The sequence below is a fragment of the Corapipo altera genome, unplaced genomic scaffold (genome assembly GCF_003945725.1).
Source record: "Corapipo altera isolate COAL_440 unplaced genomic scaffold, ASM394572v1 44, whole genome shotgun sequence".
NCBI classification, from domain to species: Eukaryota; Metazoa; Chordata; class Aves; order Passeriformes; family Pipridae; genus Corapipo; species Corapipo altera.
In genome coordinates, this window is record NW_020884880.1 from 16,197,556 (window position 1) to 16,221,667 (window position 24,112).

General features: G+C 34.0%; 1 protein-coding gene and 1 long non-coding RNA gene across 5 annotated transcripts in view; one reads left to right on the forward strand and one right to left on the reverse strand.

Moving 5' to 3' along the window:
* The window catches only part of ZNF385D (zinc finger protein 385D), a 406,892-nt gene that overhangs the window by 30,751 nt on the left and 352,029 nt on the right, over positions 1–24,112 (reverse strand). The window lies entirely within an intron of this gene.
* Positions 226–20,112, forward strand: LOC113945227. Its single transcript, XR_003526997.1, has 3 exons — positions 226–537; positions 4,497–4,571; positions 19,169–20,112. It is a non-coding gene; the product is annotated as an uncharacterized LOC113945227 (long non-coding RNA).

A 24,112-nucleotide genomic window follows, 5' to 3' on the forward strand; every position in this document is an offset into this window, starting at 1 on the left:
TTAATTTCAGAAGCAGATAACAACATTTCATTACAGTTTCAACCCATCTACATTACTGATTGCCTCAAATGACCAAGCTAACTCTAATGTTAAAACCCCTCTCTCATCCAGTCTCAGCATTATGCGTGATGTTGCTTACCCTACATTACTCACACATGGGTATTTACCACTCACAGAGAGGTAAAGTCATTAATTAACTCTGTGCACTTTCAGCAGAGAGAGTGGTCAGATTTTACACTGAACTGCAAGAACTGTCAAACTGCCAGGGGGCCTTAAAAACCAAATTGCTCAGTTTAAAATAAAAAATGCATTTAACTCCTACATATGTGTTACAATCTGGCTTGCAGAGCGCAGGATTTTAATGGTGGATATAGGAATCAAAATGTTAATCTGGCATACGTAATGTAGCCATGTTCTTAGCCTGGAAATGTTTAACTGAACGTTGTACTTTCCAGCAATTGTGAAGGCAGAACTGTCCAGAACTTGCTTTCTTCATAAGTTTGGACAATCATGGCCAAGGAAGCTGAAACTCAGAAGGTAAGACAGTTTACATACACTTCTTATAATACATGTGATATAAAACAATATAAACTCATGTAAAAATAAATATGTCAATGAATCAAACTAATTTCTTATTAAAAATACATTTCTGAAAAATCTGGCAGTTGCCTAGGGAAGCCTGTGGAGTGAAGTATTTGTTTTTATTACTTGTCCATACTATACCTGTTCCTATAATAATACAAATAGCATTGCAGAACTGTTCCTGTCACTTTAAAACAAAGCACCATCTCTTCAGCGTAAAGAGACTATAATATCTTTCCTAGACTAAAATGAGACTGCCTCAATAAGCATATAAAATCCAAACTATATTTTAAACTTTCTGAGATAACCTGTGTTTCCTGAAAGTTTTACACATTTCTGATATTGATTATCTCATATTCCCAGCGGGAGATGTATCAACAACTGGAGGATCAGCCCAGAATTTAGGTTCCATGATTTTTTCATGACATCATTAAATGTCTGGGGTCTGAGATGAAAAATACTAAAACAAATAACTAAAAAGAAGATTAAAGAGTATACATTTTTAATGAAAATAAAATTATTCAAATATTTATTTTCTTTTGTTGCAAGGAAGGATCACACTGAGTATATTACAAGGACATAGTTAAATTAAAATTAAACCAACTTTGAAATAAAATGAAAATTATTCTCTGCACATGCATATGTGGATAATTAAATCCTGCATCAGCACTTTCAGAGTTCTGAAATAATAGAAGAAGCACATTGAATAGAATGTTTTACCTCATTTCTCTTAGATGATTTTATGGAAGACTTGGCATTAATTCCCATGAACTTTTCACTGTGCAGTCAGCTATCATTTTGTCAAAAATCACATCTATTATATTCTTTCTTTCCCCCATTTGAAAAACCTGCTCTAAGTTGAGATAGCCTTCAGATATCTCTGAAGAAGACATATTTTTACGCATTCTAATTTGCTGGACACACAGTCCACAGTTACGTTAGCAATCAATGCTATTTCCTACAAATTTAAAACAACGGAGATACATGCTGTTCCTTCATTTTACACATTGTTGAAGATTTACTTTATGTATGTGAAATTTGTCTCTCTCCAAACTGTGCAAATGAAAGATAATGTCAATATTGATGGAGTACAAAGAATAAGGAGGTAAAGTGGTCAGCACTTAAACCTTTTCTTGACAAACTCTTCCAGAATGTCGTTTAGTGTGGTGTCTGGCTGGCTGAACTACTTATAAGTTAGCTTGCTATGGCTATTTAAACAACTTGATCATGAATGTAAAAGTTAATCCTTTCTTGGATGTCATCCATAAGCAACATACAAATGTTTACAGCAGGTAGCAGATCTGGCATGCAGCAGTAATTGCACAGTGCATATTTGTTAAATGAAGAAGAGCCCCCTAGAGATATAAAGGATTTGATGGCAGAGACCTCTAGGAGGAAGAGAACATGTGCAGGGCAACCACTGTACCAGAGAGCCACCAACACTGCTCAGCACCAGCCTTCTGCTAATGTCACACAGTCAAGATTCACTATTTCACTGAGGTGCACAAATGAGAATTTATCCATATATGTTTTCAGATGAGAGGAACAGCACTGCCCAACTGTATCCAGTTTGACAGGAGAGAGACCTAATGAACATCTCTTAATTACTCATTAAATTTCAATTTCTTTTTGTCTTTGATGCCCACAACTTGACATTTATAATTTTTAAAGCCTTCCCTTATTTTCTAATTATGATTCTTCATTATTACTATTTTCTAACCGTGATTGTTCTAGAAGAATGGTGTTTTAAACATTTTTGACTGTTAAATCATTAGGTTTTTGGAGACACTAACACAATTATTTCACTACTGGTTACTTCTTATTGATATACTTATTGGTGCACTGTGGTTAAAAATTACTGTATAGCTGAAACATATTTACTCCCCCTCAGTCTTTGTATAATTTAATAGTTTTGAAAGCACCAAACAACAACAGTGAAGTCACTTTTTGATGGATAACTGTGCCTTCCCTTGAGTCTGGTTGTTTCACGGATTTTTAGTTTCTGATTAAAACTTGAATAAAATTATGTGCTTAGTGAAACTTTACACAGATAAACATCATCTTCATCATGGATAAGTAATGATTTCTCTTAAACATAGACATTTACTTGAAATGTCCAGCAAACACTGAGAAAAATATCTATAAAATAAGAGGAAATGGTAAATTAGATTTGCCCAATAGATATTAAAAGATGCAGATTGAAGCATGTAAATGTACAAGAGTATGAAGTTGATGACAAAGTAGTGCAATAGAGAAGAGAAATAAAAATAGACTTTTTAATACTTAGACTGCAATGTATGACTGAGTTTCCAAATACTTTTCCTGGAATTCAGGAACTAGGAACTGAGAACTGGGCTGTTCTACACGTTCAAATTAGATCAGTATTGAAATTAAAAATCCCACAGCTCATATGAACCTCATACTAAGCAAAAAATATAGTCAGTCTGAAATAAACAGGAAATGGGTTTTGAGAAACCTTGTAAACCAATTGCAATAAAGTTTGCAAAGGAAGGATAGTCCTGCAATTTAAGCATTTTGCCGGTTTTCCAGATAAAGACTATTACGTGAATGGGACCCATATAATTAATTTCAAAACCAGGCATTCATCATGCACTTTTGATTGTCTCATCCCTTTCTCTGTCTGCTTATCTTTCTCACCCAGATCTGTGTACACCATTCAAACCTCTTCAGATCTCAAAAGAAGAACAGTTTGCCAAAATAATCTCCAAAGACACACAGAGACACCTAATTCCATTCTTTCAAATGTGAAATAATGAAATTTCTCCACAGAAATATCCAGTTTAAATGCAGAACAGTCAAGCAATAATGTATTCAACATCCTTGCATCACTGCTGTGGTATAAACAGAGATTTCATACCATTTGAGAGGAACCAGTGGCCCACCTAGGTCAATGTTCTGTTTTGAATATAGCTGACACTATCAGTTTGAAAAGAAAACAAAAGACCAAATAAAAACAAAACAATCTCAAACCACCACCATTTTGGAATGGAGTATCCCTAGGGAAGATTATGATATTGTGCCTAGAGGCTGGTTTATGTTCAAAGCTGTACAAAAGGAGACAGTTTTGCTTTGAACTAGTTAAATTGGTAGACAAATAGCTTTTAAAACATCAAAACTATACTTTTTAAAGCTCTTTCAAAGAAGTCTTAGGCCTAGTCACATCATTTTTACCCCTAGTCCCCTGAGGTACAGCCAGTTGTATAAAGATTTGCCTGCATAAATATTTAAAAACATTGTTCGAATAAAATTAAAAAACAAAACAAAACAAAAAACCAAACCAAACCAAAACAAAACAAAAAAAAACAAAACAAAAACAAACAAACAAAAAACCCCCACCAAGCCAAGCTCAAGACTGTAGCTTTAAACTAGTCAGAGCAGGACAAAAATTGTTTTAGTCTTTAACACAGTGCTTCATTTAGGATCATAGACAGAAGATAGACCAAGTAATCCTATGTGACACCATCAGTAAGACAGAAAAAGGCCATTAAACAGGACAGACTCCAGAAGCAGTGTAGTTTTTAAACTTGTCTAATACCAATGAGAAATGAGGCATTGGCAGAATTTTATAATGTCAGGATGCATAGGGAGGGATGGAGAACTTGCAAGGAGCAAGGAAGGATGTGTATTGCAAGCTAATAGAAATAAGAATGAGCCTGTCCGGAACAGAAAATTTCTTTGTATGTCAAAATATCAACTAAAATCTAAGCAACAATAAGAGAATTCTTCCCTACATTTACTGCTTATCCCCTTACATCTTATTTCAGCTATTGCTGTTATGTTCCATTTTATCCTAATGTAAGGGCATTTTCCATCAACTCAGTAAAAATTTTATTGGATTGTAAAGACTGAACATTAGCAGAGTGACACTGGGTGTCCATATCTTCTGATCCCAGAACAGATGAGTTCCTTGAGTTCCCAGCTGTGTGCATATCCCCTGATTTTACACTGAGGATGGTCCTGATGAAATGGTGAGAATACTGAATAATGAGAATACTGAAAAATGACACATCAATGGGGTCTGATCACAGAAATGATAATTCAGCTGCAATTTGGGTATGAAAGCAAGCATATGACAAAAATAATAACTTTTCCTGACAGAGTTGAATTTTATTGTTAAAACTATTTAGGTGAAGGAAGTTCTGGTATTGCACGTGCCAAATTGGGTTTGCCTACTATTGTGGTGAATCCATTTCTCATCTTATAGTCCTTTGGAAGCCTCAAATTGGACATTTCCATCCCATAATAGTCATTCTGAGAGTTTGTTCAGAGGTACATGCTCAGAGCAAACCTTACTCACACACCCCAACAGCTCAGCCAAAAATGATCACTTCCTTTCAGCTCCCCAGTTAGTATGAGAGACCTCCATCTCAAAGTCCCTTTGAGAGTAGCAGCATAGGTCCCTAGACCTAATACGTGTTTCCTGAAGGAAATCAGCTACATCAACTCAACTTTCTCTCACATATGCATCTGTTAAATATACTGCTGCACCCGCATAGATTAGCAACGCAGACTGGCACTTTCTATAGGTTTTTCACAGTGCTAACTCTGTCTGACTTTATGACCAGCCTTTGTATAACCCACTCAATAATGATGATCACCTCAACCAGTCTTTAGCTTTTTATGGAAAATATAAATAAGATATTTTTATGCACAAACATGTATACAAAAAGGTTTTTTACAATTTCAAAGCATTTTTCTCACCCAAAATAAAAATGAAATCATTTATATAGCTTTATAGTTGAAATATTCTGCATGAAGTAACTTGGAACCCAAATCTAGACACATTTACCACTATTTATAATATTCTGATGGCATAAGATGACCAGACATTATATTTTAACACTCATCATCTGGTCTCTAGCACTTTTACCACAACCCTATCACAAGATTTGGTGTGCATTCATTCTCACCATCTACAACACCTTAGAAACATGAAAAACAACTTTGCCTAAACAGCTTTCATAGTTTAGTCTCAGTTTCATCAGGCCTTCTGCATATGTGAGCCCTCTGAACATGACTCATTCTAGTTTGGCTTTCTGTGAACCTTTTAAATCTCTCTGTCTTTTTAAGGCCTCTGATTATACATGTGCTTAAAATTGCATACAGCTGTGTAAACACAATTTTAAAAGCCCCACAGAGCATTAAAACAATTTTTCCTGAGCTGCACTCTATCCTTCTCTTTAACACTAACAGTGTTCTGTTTGCTTTTTTATCTTCACTTATGTGCGATACTGAGTTTGATTCCTTGATTGTTTATTGTCACATGCAGATATTACTACTCATCGGTGTTTGACAGGATGTGGCTATTGTGTATATTATCACTATTTAAATCTACTGCTCCACTGTTTCACAATAACCTGCTTGAAGACACAGATTAAATTTGCCCACTTCAGTTTCATAATCAAATGATTATTCAAAAATAAATTTAGTTTTTCTTCTTCTTCTATATTAAGACCTGATATAAATTCTTTTTAAACAAAATGAAATCTCTTTACTGTTATAGGGTTGTCCACGACTACTTGTTCTATTTGCATGTTTTACCAGGGTGCAAATCAAAAAGTTATTATTTTGATGCACAGCTGGCCTAACAACTCTCTTCCTAGAGCAGGTTCTCTCATGCTTCTGAAAAATATTTTAGGCTATGTAAGTGACCTAGCATTTGGGCAAACATAGATGCAATGAGCTCAATCATTCAATTAAATGAAGGCTTGTGTTTTTGTTTGTTTGGTTGGTTTTTTCCCCCCCAAATATAACTACTTATGTAATTTTGCACTTTCAAAGGCAGAGCAGGGATATATAAATGACTAGAGATTAGTCTTAAAAGCTGGTATGGGATTTTTGTGATGATGGCATTTGGAACATGAATAGGCCTATCTCATTTGAGGAATGAAAATTCTGATACTTAAAAAGACCATTGTGCAAGGCTGTAACAATGCTTATTAGAATAAATGCATTCCATGATACCAAGTTTCATTTTAATCATCTGTTTAGTTTAATCATAAAAGTTGAAAAATCACAAACAATAAATATTGCCTTAAGTCAGGCTGAATGATGCACCGGTTTTTTTATGAAAGCACAGAGTAAATCACAGAACTATAGAAGTTATTTGTCAAAAAGAAAGTATAATATTAAGTAATCCATTCCTCTTGCATTGGTACAATTACTTTCTTCTTCATAACTATAAATTTCATTCTTATTTTGATTTCCTTGGAAACATAAATATGAAACCAGGAGTTGTCAAAACTAGTAACACACCATATACACAATAAAAGACAGTTTATGATAAGATAACTCTAATTTTCCATCTGGATACAGGTTTCTAGAGGCTTATACACAACAGTACAGGATTTTAATTTATGTCTTAGAAGTAACTTTTCATATTTTCTGTATTTAGCTTTCTAAAATTTAATTTTTAACTATACAGAGTTAATATTGTGCTGCAATCTGAAGAGATTTGTCTCTGACTGACAGACTGAGGATAAGAATAGGGCATGACAGAAGCAAGAGAATGCAAAAGGGGGTAGGATGTAGCAAAAGTGCATGAGAGCATAGTGAATAAAAGCTCTGACAGAAATGTTTCCTGTAGCCTTTCTTTGACACCTCTGACCAAAATCACCTTTAAAAGGAGGAGAAAAGCAGTGTTCACGGCTCCTTTTTTAAAGTGTCATAAGTAACACGAATGGATCCACTGTTAGTTGTCAACATTAATATCCTTCTCCAAAAAGGATTTTCAATGTCCAGTGATAGGTAATAAGGTTACCGTGATGCAAATGAGACCATAAGCAATATCATATCTCCAGAAAAAAGGAAAAAGAGAAAGCAGAAGAGCAGGAAGATCTGAGCACCCTTTGAGTTCTCTCTGTACACCAGACCCAATACTGCTCAGACAAGGGACTAAAATATGATCTTTAATGAATGTTTCTGTTTTTTGCTGGATCACTTCCTTCAGCTGCTGATAAATTATACTACTCCTTTTTAATAATTTATCTCTTTCAAAACTAACTACTAAGACCTGTTGACTTACCCTGTGGGTTCTACAATGTGTGATATGTAGTCATATTAATATGGCTTAATTCCTTCTATTCAAATTGCTTGGTGGGGAATGGAAAAGGATATCAGACTTTTATTCTCTAGGACCTTTGCTCTCCAGTGCCTTGCCAGCTTAAGAGATAACATACTGTCAATAACTTCTAAATCTGCAGCTTTCACCAAAAAAGGCCTAACAAGGGACTGGTGTACCACTTTTAAACTGGCTGCCTTATGAGATAATAGTGAACATAGTATTAACAAATACAGTGTAAAATATTGTCCAGAATTCTGACCTCTAGAGACAAGCCTTTACTTCATCAAAAGAGGCACAGTCTAGAATTTAGTTTTACTAGGTGCATGTGTTTTGAAAACTTGGGGTTTTTTGTATGTGTGTGTGTGTGTGCAGATTTACCTTCAGAATGCAGTGATTTATTTGTCTGGGGTTCTTAGAAGACAAGCAGGTATTATAGGCCCCTATATAAATATTTAATTAATGGGAAAAATAAAATAATATGGATTTTTTTTTAAGGAATCTCATTCTTACCTTAGACAGAGAGTATCAAATGAGATGCTTAAAATATGTGAAACAGCAAACTTCAATTGTAAATTAAATATCTATTACCGTGCTCCCAATAATAACCTTTTGGCAAAAGAGCACACTATATTATTCCTAGTACAGCTGCTTGGCTTTGTGGGGTTTGGGTTTTTTCTTTCCTTTCCAGATGGTGGGTCATTTGAACTTTCCCGATAACCTCTAAACAAAAAAAGTATATTTTCATACTCTCTATTGATCTCTAATGTATAATCTTCTAAATGACTAGAGACCTCCCAAGAACTGTTAGTTTTGTTTGTTCTTTTTTCACTATATAAGTTTAAACATCAAGAGATTTAATTAACATTAGAAGAATTTTCCTCCCATGGCCTAAAATCTACATGGCTAATTTTCCCCTCAGACTCCTTAGTCCTGGTAGAATTAGTGAAATAGCTTATCCTTAGCAATATTTACATAGTCTGCCAGGAAACTTTCAGCATGAAAGTCATAGAGAGAGAAGAATAATCAATTAGTACTTGCTAGGAATGCTCTCTCTCCTTTTGCTAGGAGATCAAAGCTGAATCATTATTTGACCATATTCTAAATATTATATTTATTAAATGCAAACGCACAGAGAGAATGTATTCAATTTGTCAAGTCATTTTTGGCCATTTTAGGTAAAAATCATTATGAATGTCATAACTACCCATTACTGGTGACATTTTGAATTACACTGTCCTTTGAATGAGCACTAATAGGTTAGAATGTTAAAGTCAATATACACAGTTATATAAAATAAATTTCAAATGGAATGAAAGTGATATTAAGTTAATGCATCTTGAGGAGAAAAACAAACCAAAAAAAGCTACAGGTCAATAGTAGATACTTTCATTTAGAGGACTCCAGAAGAAGAATATTGGAGTAAGAAGTGTATTTCTTCAAATGTCAACATTTCTATTTCTGTATGTCTTTAGATAGGTGAGATGCAAAATGGATAAATTCCTATTTTTATCTTTTTTTAAATGTTCTTCATTCCTTTACACTGTGTATAGTGTATCCATTTGAATGAATATTAATGACAACCTCCTTGGTTTTGAGCACACAAAAGGATGATTTCTGAATTTAAGTGAAGAAGAGATATTCAGAAGGTGGTATTTTTTAGCTGAGGAAATCACAACCAAAGCAATCCTCTGGAAAAAGAACAAAACAGACAGAAATGTGGCAGAAAGCAGCATTAATTTCATATATATGCTAACAAATAATAGTTTATTGTCATTTTTAGCCCACAAAACTTAAGCCTCTTGAACCTCTTAAATAAAATTTTGACCATTTCCAGTAATAGCCTATAGAAAACTCTATATTTGATAGCAGGCAGGACTGTGAGATACTGCAGTCTTGTTCTGTTCTTAGGATAAAATGCAAACATGATATCTCAGTTACTATCTTATGGAAAACAGTTTTATGTCAATAAATGAAAATTAAACATTGCGTCAGAATTTTCATTTTTAAGGACTTTTCATAATTTTCTATTTATTATTTTGTTTCTCCTTCTATTTTCTAGAATAGTTTTTTTGCTTTATTGGATTACAGAAGAATACTTAAATGGAGTACCCTTGTTTCAGGAATCATAGAATCAACTGGGTTGGAAAAGGCTCCTGAGGTCATTGAGTCCAACCCTTGATCCAACACCATCGTGGTTACTAGACCATGGCACTAAGCGCCATGTCCAGTCTCATCTTAAAAACCTCCAGGGATGGTGGATTTACCACCTCCCTGGGCAGCCCATTCCAATGTTTGATTACTCTCTCTGTAAAATTTTTTTTCCTAATATCCAACCTAAACCTCCCCTGGCACAGCTGAAGACCATGCCCTCTCGTCTTACTGATAGCTACCTGGGAGAAGAGACCAACCCCCACCTGGCTACAACCTCCTTTCAGGGAGTTGTAGAGAGTGATGAGGTCTCCCCTGGGCCTCCTCTTCTCCAGGCTCAACAACCCCAGCTCCCTCAGCCTCTCCTCACAGGACTCGTGCTCAAGTCCCTTCACCAGCCTCCTAATGACTTAGTTGAAACATGGAACAGTTTATGGTCTTGAAAACTTATATAGGGAAAAATAAACATGATCATTAAGAATACATTGATAATAGTCAGAAACAACAGTAAACTGATTCAGTTAATCTCAAGCCTGTAAGTAGTAATTAGAACAGCACCAATGAATAAATTTGCAACAGTAAAAATCCCAAGTTTTGGACCTGTGTGGACTAACTTACTTTTCAATGACAGGAACACAGAAGTTAATATGTTTAGAGATTTCTCATTTCGTTGCAGTTTGTAAGGAAGCAACACGTATCTGAAGGAAATTCACTCCCATTCCCTTGAGAGTATTTTGTTGAGACTAGTTCCACTTTCACTGAAGTAAATTAATCATTTACTGACAGGAAAAAAACCCAACACAACAAAACAAACAATCGAAACACCCTTAAACTCCTTTTGTCTGGATAGTTTTCATGCTATTTTTATCTTGAAATATGAAATCAAAATTAGTCAAGGAATATAAGAACATATAACATTAAAATAAGTTAAAAGTACTAATACTCAAGAAAAAGAAAATCAGTATCAACAATAACTAGGAAATAAGTGTATATAAAAATGACCAAGATCTGAAGTGAATATCTTTAAATATCTCTAATATAGAAGTGTTAGAACTATTATAATTCTCAGGGAACCACTCCAAGAGAAAAAAATAGGGGGAGGGGAAAGAGGTTAGTTCAGGAGTAATTATTTATATATCTCGCAGTAAAAAATGATTTTCTGTTGTTGAAAAATATGTTAAAGTAACCTCTTTTTTTCCTGTAACAATAAAGAAAATGCAGTGGAGAGTGACAGCATCCATAAACATTTCCATAGCATTGGAGTAAGTCTAGTTAATGCATGATGCATGGAAAAGTTTTCATTAAGACAACTAAGTTAATATGAGTTCTCAGGGAACTGCCACCTTCATTTGTATATGTCCACACTCAAAGATACACACTAGATACAGAGTCTTAAACCCAAACATTCTACCTACATGTTTTTCTCTCACTCTTCTGTGATATTTTTTCCTTGGAAGTAAAAATCATAAACAACGTCTTGGCCCTGAGCAGTTAAAGTTTTTAGCAAATACTAAATTATAGATTTCCACTTTTAACATTTTAAGCCACCAGGTGATAAACAGGAAGAGTATTAATAAAATTAAGAATCTGAAACTTCCTGCAGCTATTCAAAGATTACTCTTCTACAGAGTTTACAAGAAAAACTATTGCTTTTGGCATAACTGAGAGCTCCCTGTACTTCTTATGTCAAGCTAAAGATAATAGATGAAAATGTTACATATGTATATGAGGAACTTGGGAAGGAAACAGATGCTTTAAATTGGTCTCTGTGAAGCACTGAGTACAGATGGGAAATACACTATTAAAACATGGCCATTATATTACTTTTACTATCTCTTGTCTGAACAAAACAGAGGTCAGTTAAGGGCTAACTTGTTTGGTGATTCAGTTGGGATGAACATTAGCACACTCAGGGTTAATAAAATATGCTTAGGAAAAATCTTACAGAAAAATATAGCTGCAAATAGCCTATTGCAACAGAGGGATAGCACACCCTGAATCTGGTGTCTTGGCTGACACTCCAAAAGCACTGTGCTTTCATCACAAAAGCTATTGGCAGGTAGGGGGTGTAGACACCAGAAATGAATTACATATTTCAGGAATAAGAAAGAGGCAGGAATTATAAAGACAAAACCTCAGATTTAGTTCTCATTCATATCACAACCTAAAGTAACACATTTATTAAAGCTACAGTAAAAGTGCAATTTACACTACAGTAAGATGTTAAACTAACAGATGAAAGAGTCTTTCAATGTCACTAATGGTCACTGAAGTTAAAAGAAAAAACAAAACCTGCAAACAAATAAACAAACAACAACAACAAAAGCAATGAGAGCCACAACTGGATATGTTGAGCTTGTTCATCCCCAGATGTCTATACCTGAATACTCTCTCTTAGGATCTGGAAAGAGATTGCAGATTGATGTGACCTCCTTTGGGGAATTATAATAGAGTGAGATCAAATGCTCACTAGAAGAGATGATTTCATTCCATCTACTACAAAAACATAGGTCCCTTCCAACTTCACATATTCTGTGATTCTGTAATGTTTCCATAAAGGAAGCTCAAATTCATGCTAAGTGAGCTGCCTTCAAGCCCAAGTATTTAACTTACTTGGGTTTTTTGTGTTCATTATTTTTTTCTCCTTCATTTATTTTGGAAAAGTAGGAGATTGAATTGCTACATCAATTGAAGAGAGCATTAAACGTGCAAGTTTCAACTTAGAAGAACCTTAGATAACCAGGACATGGACTGTTGTCACTTGACAATTATTTACCCTTCACTCCTCCTCCCTCCTCCAAGCATAAAATCCCATTTATATAGTTACTACTGAGGAAGCTTATAAATACAAGTACATCTCTCTCTCAAACTATAAACTCCATTCAGACAAAAATAACATTATCAACTTCCGTGATTTAAATGGTTGCAAAATCACTTTCACTCAAAATTCACTGACTACTTGATGACATGCTGGGCAAAGAGTAGTTTAGAAGAAATGATTTGCTTCACAGAACAAATACAGTCCATGCAATATATTGTATTTCAAAAACATCCAAGAGATCTGACAATACTTTCCTGTGTTGCTAGTGAAGCTCATAGATTTGCTATTAACAAGTTTTAGCTCTTAAATAATGTTAGATAATTAAAAGTTGAGAGAGAGAGTCTTACCCAAAAAATTCTGAACTACTTTTTCAAAGTTTTTGCTTCACATTCCTCAGAGCAGTAAGAAAAAAAATTAAAGTAAGAAAAACTATTAAAATCTTGACATATCTAATCTTCTTATTTTACTTTATATTTTATAAAAACCTTTGAAAATTATTCAAAAGTAATATTTCCAACAACCATAACAACATATCTTGAAGGCTGAATTTTCCTTCTATTAACTTCTCTTTAAAATTGGAAAATCTAAAAATCTGAGAAAAAAGACATTAAAAACCATGAAAGCTGATTTAATTAAAATCAATAAGAATTTCTACAGAATAAGATTTTTTTTTCTGGAGGTTTTCAGCTTACTTAAAATAGGTATTATGAGATTAACGTATTATTCTGAGTAATAATTCTCTTCAGACTCAGCTGTTTGTGTATTGAGTGTAACGTCATGTAAAATGCTTATAGTTTCTTCACCTCACTTATAAAGAAGCTTTTTTGTCTCCCACATTATGTTGAAGATCTATCTGTTGATGAAGGATTGAAAGATGCAAACAGCTTATTGTAAAAACTTCATATTTTAAAGCTTTGTTCAGTTTTCAATTATGTTTCACATCTGAAAGGTAATGGTATATGGATTTAGGTAATCTTGAAAAGGAAGTGACTTGAAAATTATGATTGGGATTGTAATTGTAGGTAAATTGAGACAGTGGCACAGTCATAAATGGTAGTTAACTTATTTCCAAGCAGGCTATTTGACGGTTACATGCTGATCCTCACTTAAGCTAAATATCAGATGCAATATAAAAGAATATATCTAAGCTAATTACAAGAGGTCTGATGAATCCTTAATTACTTAATTCTGTGAAGCACAAGAAAGAGAAAGGGTGATTCTGTGAATGCCAGCATGAGGACCTTATATGGTAAAAACTAAGGTGTCTCTGCAATATAGATAAAATATGAGCAAAAGCTTTAAAAATGATTAAGTTCAGACTTAAGTCCTTAAATTCCACACTTCAAATGTCTGAGACCTTTAACTAGACAGAAATTCATTATATTACCAAATTCCGTGGTGTCTTTGTTCCATACTTGCTCACTTGAAAAAGAGTTTACGGATTTGTTTCTATTCAGTGCTTCTCAGGCATATCCCTGAATGAAATCAAAATAATACTACCACTTCAAGCTAATTAATAACATTTATCTTAAATAAAGATTCGTAAATTTTTGTTTTCATTGTAGAAGATGAATCATCAGTCTTGAAAGCACTATGACAACAATAAGAGCAACAAAAATAACATGTGGCAGCTGCTTTCAAAACTTCAGAAGTTTGAATGTGATCACCTATCAAAAGCAAATAAGAATAATACATTTGTTTTTCAACTTAAACTATTACAAATAATATATCTTACTGGAAACAGTCTTTGTAGTTATCATGTACTTATTAAGATTCTGAATGAGTTTTGGTATTAAGGAAAGAAGTTCCAAATGATATCTACACACAACAGCCACAATTTCCCTGTAAAAGAATTTTCCTGGAACGGTATCCTTGGGATGTTAATAGCTAATTAATGCTAACTTCCCCACAAAAAACCCAAACCCACCAACTACCAAAAAACCCCGCCTCAAAACCAAAACCAATATATTGGTAAAATTCTGAAGCCTAACTTCATGCATAATCCTTAATGTGCCAATGTCTTTCTTTCACTTCCTAATCCAAAATGGTGCACATCAAAATTGAGATAAATGTAAAAATTCTAACACAAATCTGGATGCATAATTTTATAATGACAGTCAAAAGCAAAGAATCTTGAATTTAAAAAGTAACCAAACAATACACAATCTAGCAGTTCAAAAAACTGTATCAAAATGAACAGTCAAAATTTAAGTTCATGCATCTTATTTCTGATTTAGAGGGATAATTCTTTTAGATTTTCCTTAACTTGCCTAAATTGTCGTAGATGGCTGAACAGCAGATAGGTGTTTTGATGTGTGAACAGGATTTGAGAACTGTGTGGAAACTATAGCACAATTGATGAGTGCACAGACTGTAAACTCATTTTCCTGAATATGACTTTTAATTTAGAGTTAGACACGTGAGTAAAGTACTTGAAAACTTGTAACAATGTTCAGCAACTTTCAGATGACTATCAAGTGGCCTAATTTTGTAATAACATTAGAAAAAAAAATTTACACTGCAAGACTATTTGCTGTAGCACTTAATACTAAATTTATATGCCTCTATAATTTACTTCACTTATGGCTGTCTCATATTAATATTCATTGTAAAAGTCCTCTTCTAATATTACTTGATTTGACAGGAAAGCATTAGCTATGACAAATGCTTTATAATGTGCTCAGACAATATTAATACAAGCAGAATTTCTGATAATTGCTGTTCCTTAAATACAAAGATTTTCTTTTTAATTTGAATTTACTTTTCCTTTCTTCTTCCAACCTTTCACTAACACAAGTTTTCATAACTATATGTCAGTCAGAATCATTCCTAAGCTCAGCTTGGAGTGCAAGACCGTGTGAAAAACTGAACCAAATCAGTTCTTTTAGCAATTTTAAGGTACAAAAATTGTTATGATATTATTTATCATAATGGATGTTTTAAGTAAAAGAAAATATTTTTCCTTAGCTATTTTATGTAACAGTAAACAAATTCTTCCTCCTTAGGAGATGACTTGTTCATGGAAGTTCCTTATCCACATGTAATCTAAGATAACAATCAGAATGTTTACAAGCATAAAGTAGAATAAACCAGGCTGCCACGTTTACTACTGCTCTACAGAGTTCTTACCTGCAGAGAAATAAGGCCTGAAGTTTCAGAGGCTACATAAGTAATGTACTACCACAATTTACATTCAAATATTCCAACATAAATAGATAATAAAATTAGCCTGTAAGGTCATAGAGCCAAGATAACCATTCTAAAAAAAAAAAAATAAATTACAGCACCCTGATGTACACCGGGTAGAATCCATGACTCAGCATTTATCAGAAATTATATCACAATCATAGTTCAGCTTCATAAATATGTTAATTCACTCAGAAAAAAATGCTGAAAAATGAGTTGCTGTAGAATAGTACTACCAGTCTTTTTTTCTATAATAGCTATGAGTCTACCTTGTCCTTAGGCAGAATTGCCAAAAATTTATACCAAGCACAGTAGAATCAACTCTCGATTTCTTGTGTTTTCTAAGACATTATTATGACATTTTTTTATAGTCTGAGAAGCCAGAATTGTCCACATAAATATTTGTCATGCTCATATATAAAAAGAGGCATAGTCTGCGGCTCTACTTTCTACAAAACCAAATGCCAAGTCATCTTCACAAGAAATATTCAGGGAAAATGTTTCTCTTTCCTGATATCAATGGCAAATAGATAATTAATTCAAGCAGTAAGTCTGTTTACCTATAGTACAGAAGGCATACCTATTGTAGGAGTAATATGTTCATGGTGCAAAGCAAAGCTCATTGAGAACCTCATGAAAATTTACACATATGGACTGAATAGAGGAAAACAGAGAGGTTTTTTATCATCATTTTAAAGCAGATAATTCATTTTGCAACCCTCTCCCACCTCAGTTATGTTCTTTGTATAAACGTTGCCACTGTTGGGATCTCTATGCAGACAGAAATGCCTATAGCTTGACAGAGGATGTGGCACAAAACAAGAGCCCCAAATCCATTTTTGACTAGAATCCATTGAGGAATGTACAAAAAAGAGAAATATAAATACCAGACAGACAGGCAGTTAATGTACTCTAGCTAAATCCTGAACTCTTCCTAGGGTTTTTTTGCTGGTTTCTGGGGATCTGAACAACATAGCTACCAAATAGGTAATGTTGCAACTAGCATGACCTAATTCATAGCTGGAGCTTCTGGAATTCCTCCCTCAGTTCCACTGGGTTTTATTCCCATTTTTCCATATGTAAAACTATACCAGCTTTCTGTGTTTTTTTTCTTCTCCTTTGATAATCCTAGTGCCAATCAATATAACTATGACATAACTCATTTGAATTGAAATGGGATAAGCCATGCTATTAGCTTAGGAATTTTTTATTTTATTTATTATTTTTAATTTATTGTTATTATTATGCAACTTATAACACTATATCAACCAGTGATGAATGGTAAATATAAATTTATGCAATGAACACTGGGGAAATTCTCTTTAAACCTCTCCCTGGCTCTTTGCAAAATTTTATCAGTGATAGTCAAAACTTTTAGATGCACTTAAAATACTCATTCCCTTCAGAAGCTTTTGATGAAATAAATTTCAGTAGTAGTTGTTTAAGGATTCTTTTTCAGGGTACTTACTCTGCACATTGACAAAACTTCACAAATAGTCTATAAATAATGCTACTATGATGAGCACTTCAGCACTTCTTTTAAAGTTGGAAACTACATGTTATGATATCATAAGGATGTCTGATCTGGAAAGCAGGCAACTTTTTGGTATAATTGAAGTGGGAAAACAATAAAAGAAACTGTACATGACTGCATTGCTAATAACATCCTGTGTTTCTCTATCAGAATAATTCATTTCCTTAGAGACCCAGAAGAAGAATCTTTGATAGATCACACTGTTGCTTCACTAGCCTGTAGCTAAGCCAGGGTAAAGAAGTATTCCAAATAATAACTGTTATTTAAATTATAGAATCATAGAATGGTTGGATTGGAAGGGCTCTTAAAGATCATCTAGATCCAACCCCACCACTATGGGTTATTATTTCTCATATGAAAATTTCTTTCTGAGTAAAAAAACCCCAATATATTGGCAAAGCAGAGCTTTTTCATGAAAACACTATTGTTCATATCTGAAGGAAGAATTTGGGATATCAGTTTCATTATTCTGACATCAGTCAACCATTCACTACCACACAGATGCATCTTCTTTCCCCATCTACACTGTAAAACTTCAAACCAAATTCAATTTCTGTAAGCTTCTTGGGTGATGATCACACTGAGGTTAAATTAAATTAAGAAATGTCTTAAACTGTCTGTGAAATGAATAGGTCAGTCTCCTCAGGCTTCTTCCGGTCAATTTATTAACTTTATTGCCAATACTTCAAATACTACATTTCAGTACTTCAGATATTTAGGTCAGATGCTCAAAAATCCATTTAAATAAAATAAATAATAATGAATTCTTCAGAGCAGGTGTTGAAGCAGTTAGTAATATATTTGGTTAACTATGAATAATAAAAATAAATGTCTTTGCTCAGTTCACATAATCAGAGATATATTAAAAAAACCAAACCAAACTAAACCAGACCAAAACCAACAAAAAATCAAAACACATCAAATGTACAGAGCTTCCATCCTTTGATAAGATATCAAATCCTGTCCCTTGCTTCAGACACTGCCCAAGTATACAGTAATGACCTCGAAAAAGATGAACATGTTCTTCAAAGTGATTCTGAAGGACTCAGTAGGCAGAAAGGAGGGCTCGGTCACTGGAAAGCACTCCCTGCCAACCATAAAGCAAGTGTACACACAATAGCTGCCGCTCAGACTATGATGACACACTGCTAAAGGAAGATAAATGAACTCCCAAATATGTAAGGCTGGAAATGTCAGCAATATATCTCATGACTTCCATAATGACAGGTACCTTGACTCAATACAGTGTCCTGTCTACAGCACATGAGGAGGAGAAAAATACTAAGTTGTAAGTAGCACAGCTGCATGCAAGTGCAGAGAAGAGACAAATTGTTCTTTCCAATTCTCTGGTTTGGGTTTTGGGTTTGTTTGAGTTGTTTTTTGGGATTGGCTGTTTGTTTGTTGGTTGGTTGGATTTTTTTGTTTGTTTTTGCATAAACAGCAGTCAGTAATTAACTGTAGTAGTACAGGTAGAGGCTGAGGATAATGCAAAATGAATGAACCGGATTAGTATCCACAACACCTAGATTATTTTTTTTTATCTGCATCTTTGTGTTTCCCCTGAGTATTCCTGTTTCAAAGGTCTACTTTGAAGTGTCCTAAAAAGTGAAGTTTTGCATTTCTAAAAATCTCTTTAAAGTAGTAGAAAGAATATTACCTGAAGGAAACAATGAGACAGATTCCCAGTTACAGATGGTTCTTCGAGACTATTACTGATCAACAAAAATGTAGCAGTTGACAATCACACCGCTAGTGCTAATTAGTAGGAGTGGGCTAATTCAAAATCCCATTAATTTTCTTTCTTTCTTTACAGTGAGCTAGGAATTGTGAAAAGCTTAAACCAAAATGACAGTAGCTGACAGTCATGAAGCAAGCTTCACAGTTGTGATAGAAGACAACCAAGGACCTTGACTTGGAGCTAGACAGATAATTGGATAATTAAAAGGCAATCCAGTAACAACTTGGCATTTGTGAACAGCCGTCACAGTGGACAGCATGAAGAATCCCCTGGCACAGGAAAAACAGAATGAAAATCTCAAACTTTTGCACAGTGAAACAAATGTTAAAAGTGAAAAATTATCAACAATAAAAGAGTGATGATTAAAGGCTTAAATTTGCAGTAGCAGGCTTGGAAATTTTCCATTAAATTTACCCAAACACACTAGTTAAGTAACTATATATAAGTAAATATATTCAGACAGATGGTTGTTTACCTTTTAAATAATTCAGCTAACCTTAAATGGGTACCTTGAATTTGAATCCAGAAAGTATTCAAATATCTGCTAAAAACATGAAAAAGAGATGGAGCCCCTGTGCAAGTGGAGGTTGGTGCTCCAAATCTGATGTGGTAGTGGTTTTGTCAGTGTGAACTTTACATCTACTCCATTAGTTTCCGTAGTGTTCTTCTGTTCATCACAGGCATAATTCATCTTCTCCACTCAGTAGTGTGGTTACCACTCTCACTGAAGCAGGAGCTGCAGGACCCATGACACAACATGTACCTCAGCCTGGCAAACTAGAGTAGGAAAAAAGCAGCAGGAATGAAAGCCCTTTTATTTCCTCTCTTCATCTTGGTAAATCAGCATCTGACCATCCAGATATCATGCAGGAATTTATCTACATTTAAGCAAAAACATCTACCTGACTTGCAAGGGATCAGTTTTGTAGACAAATTGTGTATGAATTTTCATGAGGGGAGCATCAGTCATCAGTTTATAGCCACAAAGGCAATTGTTATCGGGTTAAAAGTTCCCAAATCTTAGCAGTTTGAAATAGAAGAACTCATTCACAGTTTGGTTCCTGCAAGCCATGCTGCTGATTTTGTTCAGAAGCATTCCCCAAGTAGCACACTCGCCAGGGCTGTGAGCATTGTCTCTCCCATGCACACACACACACTAAAAGTGTCCCCTCTACTGAAGTATCAAGTCTCTGCTGAAGTTCACTTACACTAGTCATACTCTGAGAGGGAGATAGCACACTAATCCTTCTCCAAACCATTGCCCTTGCCCTGTGCCTATTGGTATAACAGGGATCTAGAAGATATGAAGCACGTGCAGGAAAAGCATAACAAGGTTGTTTGGTAATATCTGTCACGTATTTCAAGCTCCCTATGTACTACCATCAATAGCTGCTGATATTTTCCAGTACCTGAAAGGAAGAAAAAAGTGAAGCATCTTTCCCTACTGGGAAATATTGGTTTATTAAGGGCAACTACTTCAAGTAAATTCAACTAGATAGCTGTAGTGGGTAATCGGTTGATGCAACTTTCAGAAGGATCTGCTAAGACGATGCTAGAAACTTGCAGCTATTAAATCAGCAGAGCAGAAAATGAACCAGAAACAGTAAAAAGTAAAATGTAGCAAAGGAAGGGATTAAAACTTCATGGCAGCAGTCTCAGGACTCCTCTGATAAGGTGAATGAACTAAAAAGTTCATTTCAGTGCTCTAATGTAAGAAAATGGTTATTTGCCAGCAGATGTGAGATCATTTGAAAAGTATGATAAAAAAGTCTGATTTTTTTAATTTGCATTCTCTCTAATACTTATCTGGAAATATGAGTTAATGTACCTACCTATGCTTTGATCAGTGCAGATCTACTGGATTAAATAAATAAATCCTTCTGAATCTTCCAAAATGATTAATATAAGTCTTAAAACTAATCAGAGGTGGAATAAGGAAGTAGAACAAGGAAGGGGAAGTAGTACTAAATTCTGATTGAAAGAAGTAATAAGAATGCTTGACAGTATACAGTTTGTGAATTAAAACAGATTTAATTCTCATTTAATTTAAATTCTAGTAATGACAGAAAAAGAAATACTAAAGCAGGTGTAATTATAGAAAGAAATTAGTCTTCCCGAGAAATAAAATATTTTCAATTTTCTGAGTCAATTTTTTGACATAATTAAGGACACTGAGACAGGATAAAGCTTTTCACCATAAAGTTTTTGTCTATCCAGACAAACCTACACCAGCAACTATAATTATCTAAGGTTTAATTTAATCAAGCTCTATTTATTTGTCCTGTTCTGTACAAAACACAGAAAGATAAAGTCTTATTACCTAGGTAGGACATACTTCAAGAATCAGTTATTGAGCTTTCAAAACACATGTTGTTTGACTGAAGTAAAATAAATTGGTCTCATATTTCAATTTAAGTTTAATAATATTTGCCACTTGGAGGACTTCATTACAGAATATCTCAAATGTATAATACACAAGATCTGCATTCTCCAAGCAATAAAAACTTTTTTTTGGGGAGGAGTCAGGAAGACAAATTATTAATTTGAAGGCAGAAGAAGTACGCATGTCCACAGTTTATTCTGACATAAACCAGAACATTTTCGAGATGACTTCCATTATTAATTTCTGAGTCAAACCTAATAGCTTTGGTCGAATGAATCTGGAATTTCACATGAGATTTTGTATATCTTATAATCCCTTTCAGTACTAAGAACTTTGGTGTTGATTGTGGAATATTTTCCATTTCAGTCTTTTGTAATGCCACATCTTCCAAATACTAGGAGTTGTTTTCCTATTAGATTGTTGTTTTCATGCAAATTTTTATAGACTGTAATCAAAATAGTGTTTACATTCTTTTTGATAAAGTAAATACTCAAGTTGAATGGATCTATCGCATTAGGTCTTTCAATATTAGGTCTTATTTCATTCTTAAGTAATTGTTTTAGAACTTCCTTAAGTTTCCATTTGATGACATTCTTTGAATAAAGAAATAAAAATAATATATTTCATTTACAGTAATAAGATAAACCAAAATCCTTACATCCTTCCATCATTCTCAAAGAAGGTTGTTTCACAAGGCTTTCTGGAAGCATCACTATACCAGTGGTTCCTGTGTAGCAGATATTTAGCCCTGTACTCCCAAGCTGACCTTATCTTTACATCAAATCCCCCAACTTTTCAATAAATTCCATATGGGTCTTTTCTATATTAAAAACATTTGATGCACTGGATCTATAGCTCATCTTTATTACTTGCTCAGAACTCTTAATTTTTATGCCAAAGACTTTATAGTTGCAGGTACCAGATGATGGAAAATTATATTAGAATTAAAACCTTATCCAAAAGGATTTTACTGGAATATTTCTACACCAATTTGTACCTCAAGATTGCATTCCAAGGCTTATAATTAGCAGGCTTAAAGCTACTTAATGTGTTCCATTTTCATTCTGCAGCATTCTGGTATCTTAGTTAATTTTGAACCTCTGCACGTTCTAGAGCCATGCAAACACAAAACATCAGGATGCTTATGCTTTGTCAATCAAATATTTAACCTCATAAAAACAATTTTAGGCAGGGAAGTCTAACTTTCTATCAATTTTTATTCATTATCATTATATAATTGATCTCATTTACTTCAGTACTCTAGTACTCTGCCAGCTGCTGCTTTAGTTTTCACAAGATTAGTGTCAGGTTAATAGACCTATAAGTACTTGACTCATCCTGTTTACTTTTTGTGAATATTGACACAACGTTAACTTTTTTCTAGCTCTCTGGATTTTCTACAGTGTCAACAATGAAGAGAAAAACATAACAGTTATCCAGAACACTCTTTATCTGCTTCTTTTAAAACTTTCTTATGCAAGATTCTTGATCTGTTTCCTAATTTAGCACTTGTAGTTAAATACATTTAATCTTGCCATTAGCATGGAAAACATTTAAACATCAACGTTATCATCAAGTTTACATGAGTAAACTGGTTTCTTCCCTTCTCAGATTAAATCTATTAAGACAGTTCCTTGGTTCCTGTTACTCTTAAAAGCACCTAATTTCTAATTTACATAAATTGTTCTAGCTCCTTTGGTACTAATTATGCTATGGACATGCCATAAAACACGAGCTTTAATACCACTGTTTGATATATCACAAAAGAGTATAAAATGCATATAAAATAAAATGAGAAATACACAATAATTCTTCAAAATGTTTGAAACACTATATGAATCTTGAGAATAAGAGACTCTGAACATATCTATTCTGAAGTTATAGGTGTGGCCTGCTCAAACTACCTTCAAGCAAGCCATTTAGTATGTGGGAAACTGCATTAAGTCTAAGAAGCATAGAATTCAGGTGCATGAAGACAATTTCCTCCTCAAACAGATATTGCTTTGTCTCAAGATAATTTGATGTTTGCTGCTGCTGAATATACCTTACAAAACCTAAGCTTAGCTTAAACTTAGCTTAGGCTTATTTAGATGAATTGCAACTGCAATGCTAGTAAACCTCAAAACAACTACATGTTAGATGGATTTTTGTATTTTCCCATATATCCACTAATTCAAAACACAATACTTTTTTTCTTTAGGGGTAAGTAGGGGAACAATGGCAGGAACTGAGAAAGTCTTTGGTCCTGTCTGATACTTCAGTTTGTTAAATCTTTGATGGGAACCAAATATAAAATGAATATTTATGAAGTCTAACTCCATTAATACAGTAAGTGGAAGGCATATTCTAGCAAAAGAATGACACACTGGGGAAGAATTTCACCTATAAGACTTCTCTAGCTGAGGAAAGAAATCACTGATCTGCAAAGAATTTCAATACATTACTAAAAGTTGTGGAATACCAAATGGAAGACAGAATAATTACAACCGTTGCAAAGTAGTTTTTAATATTACTCAGTTTTGACCTATTTCTGAAAACACCTACGACGTACACATAGAATACTCTGTCTCTAGAAATAATGATTTCTGCTGTCCTGAGTTTTTGTAACATGAAAGTCAAATGAAATGGTCAATGAC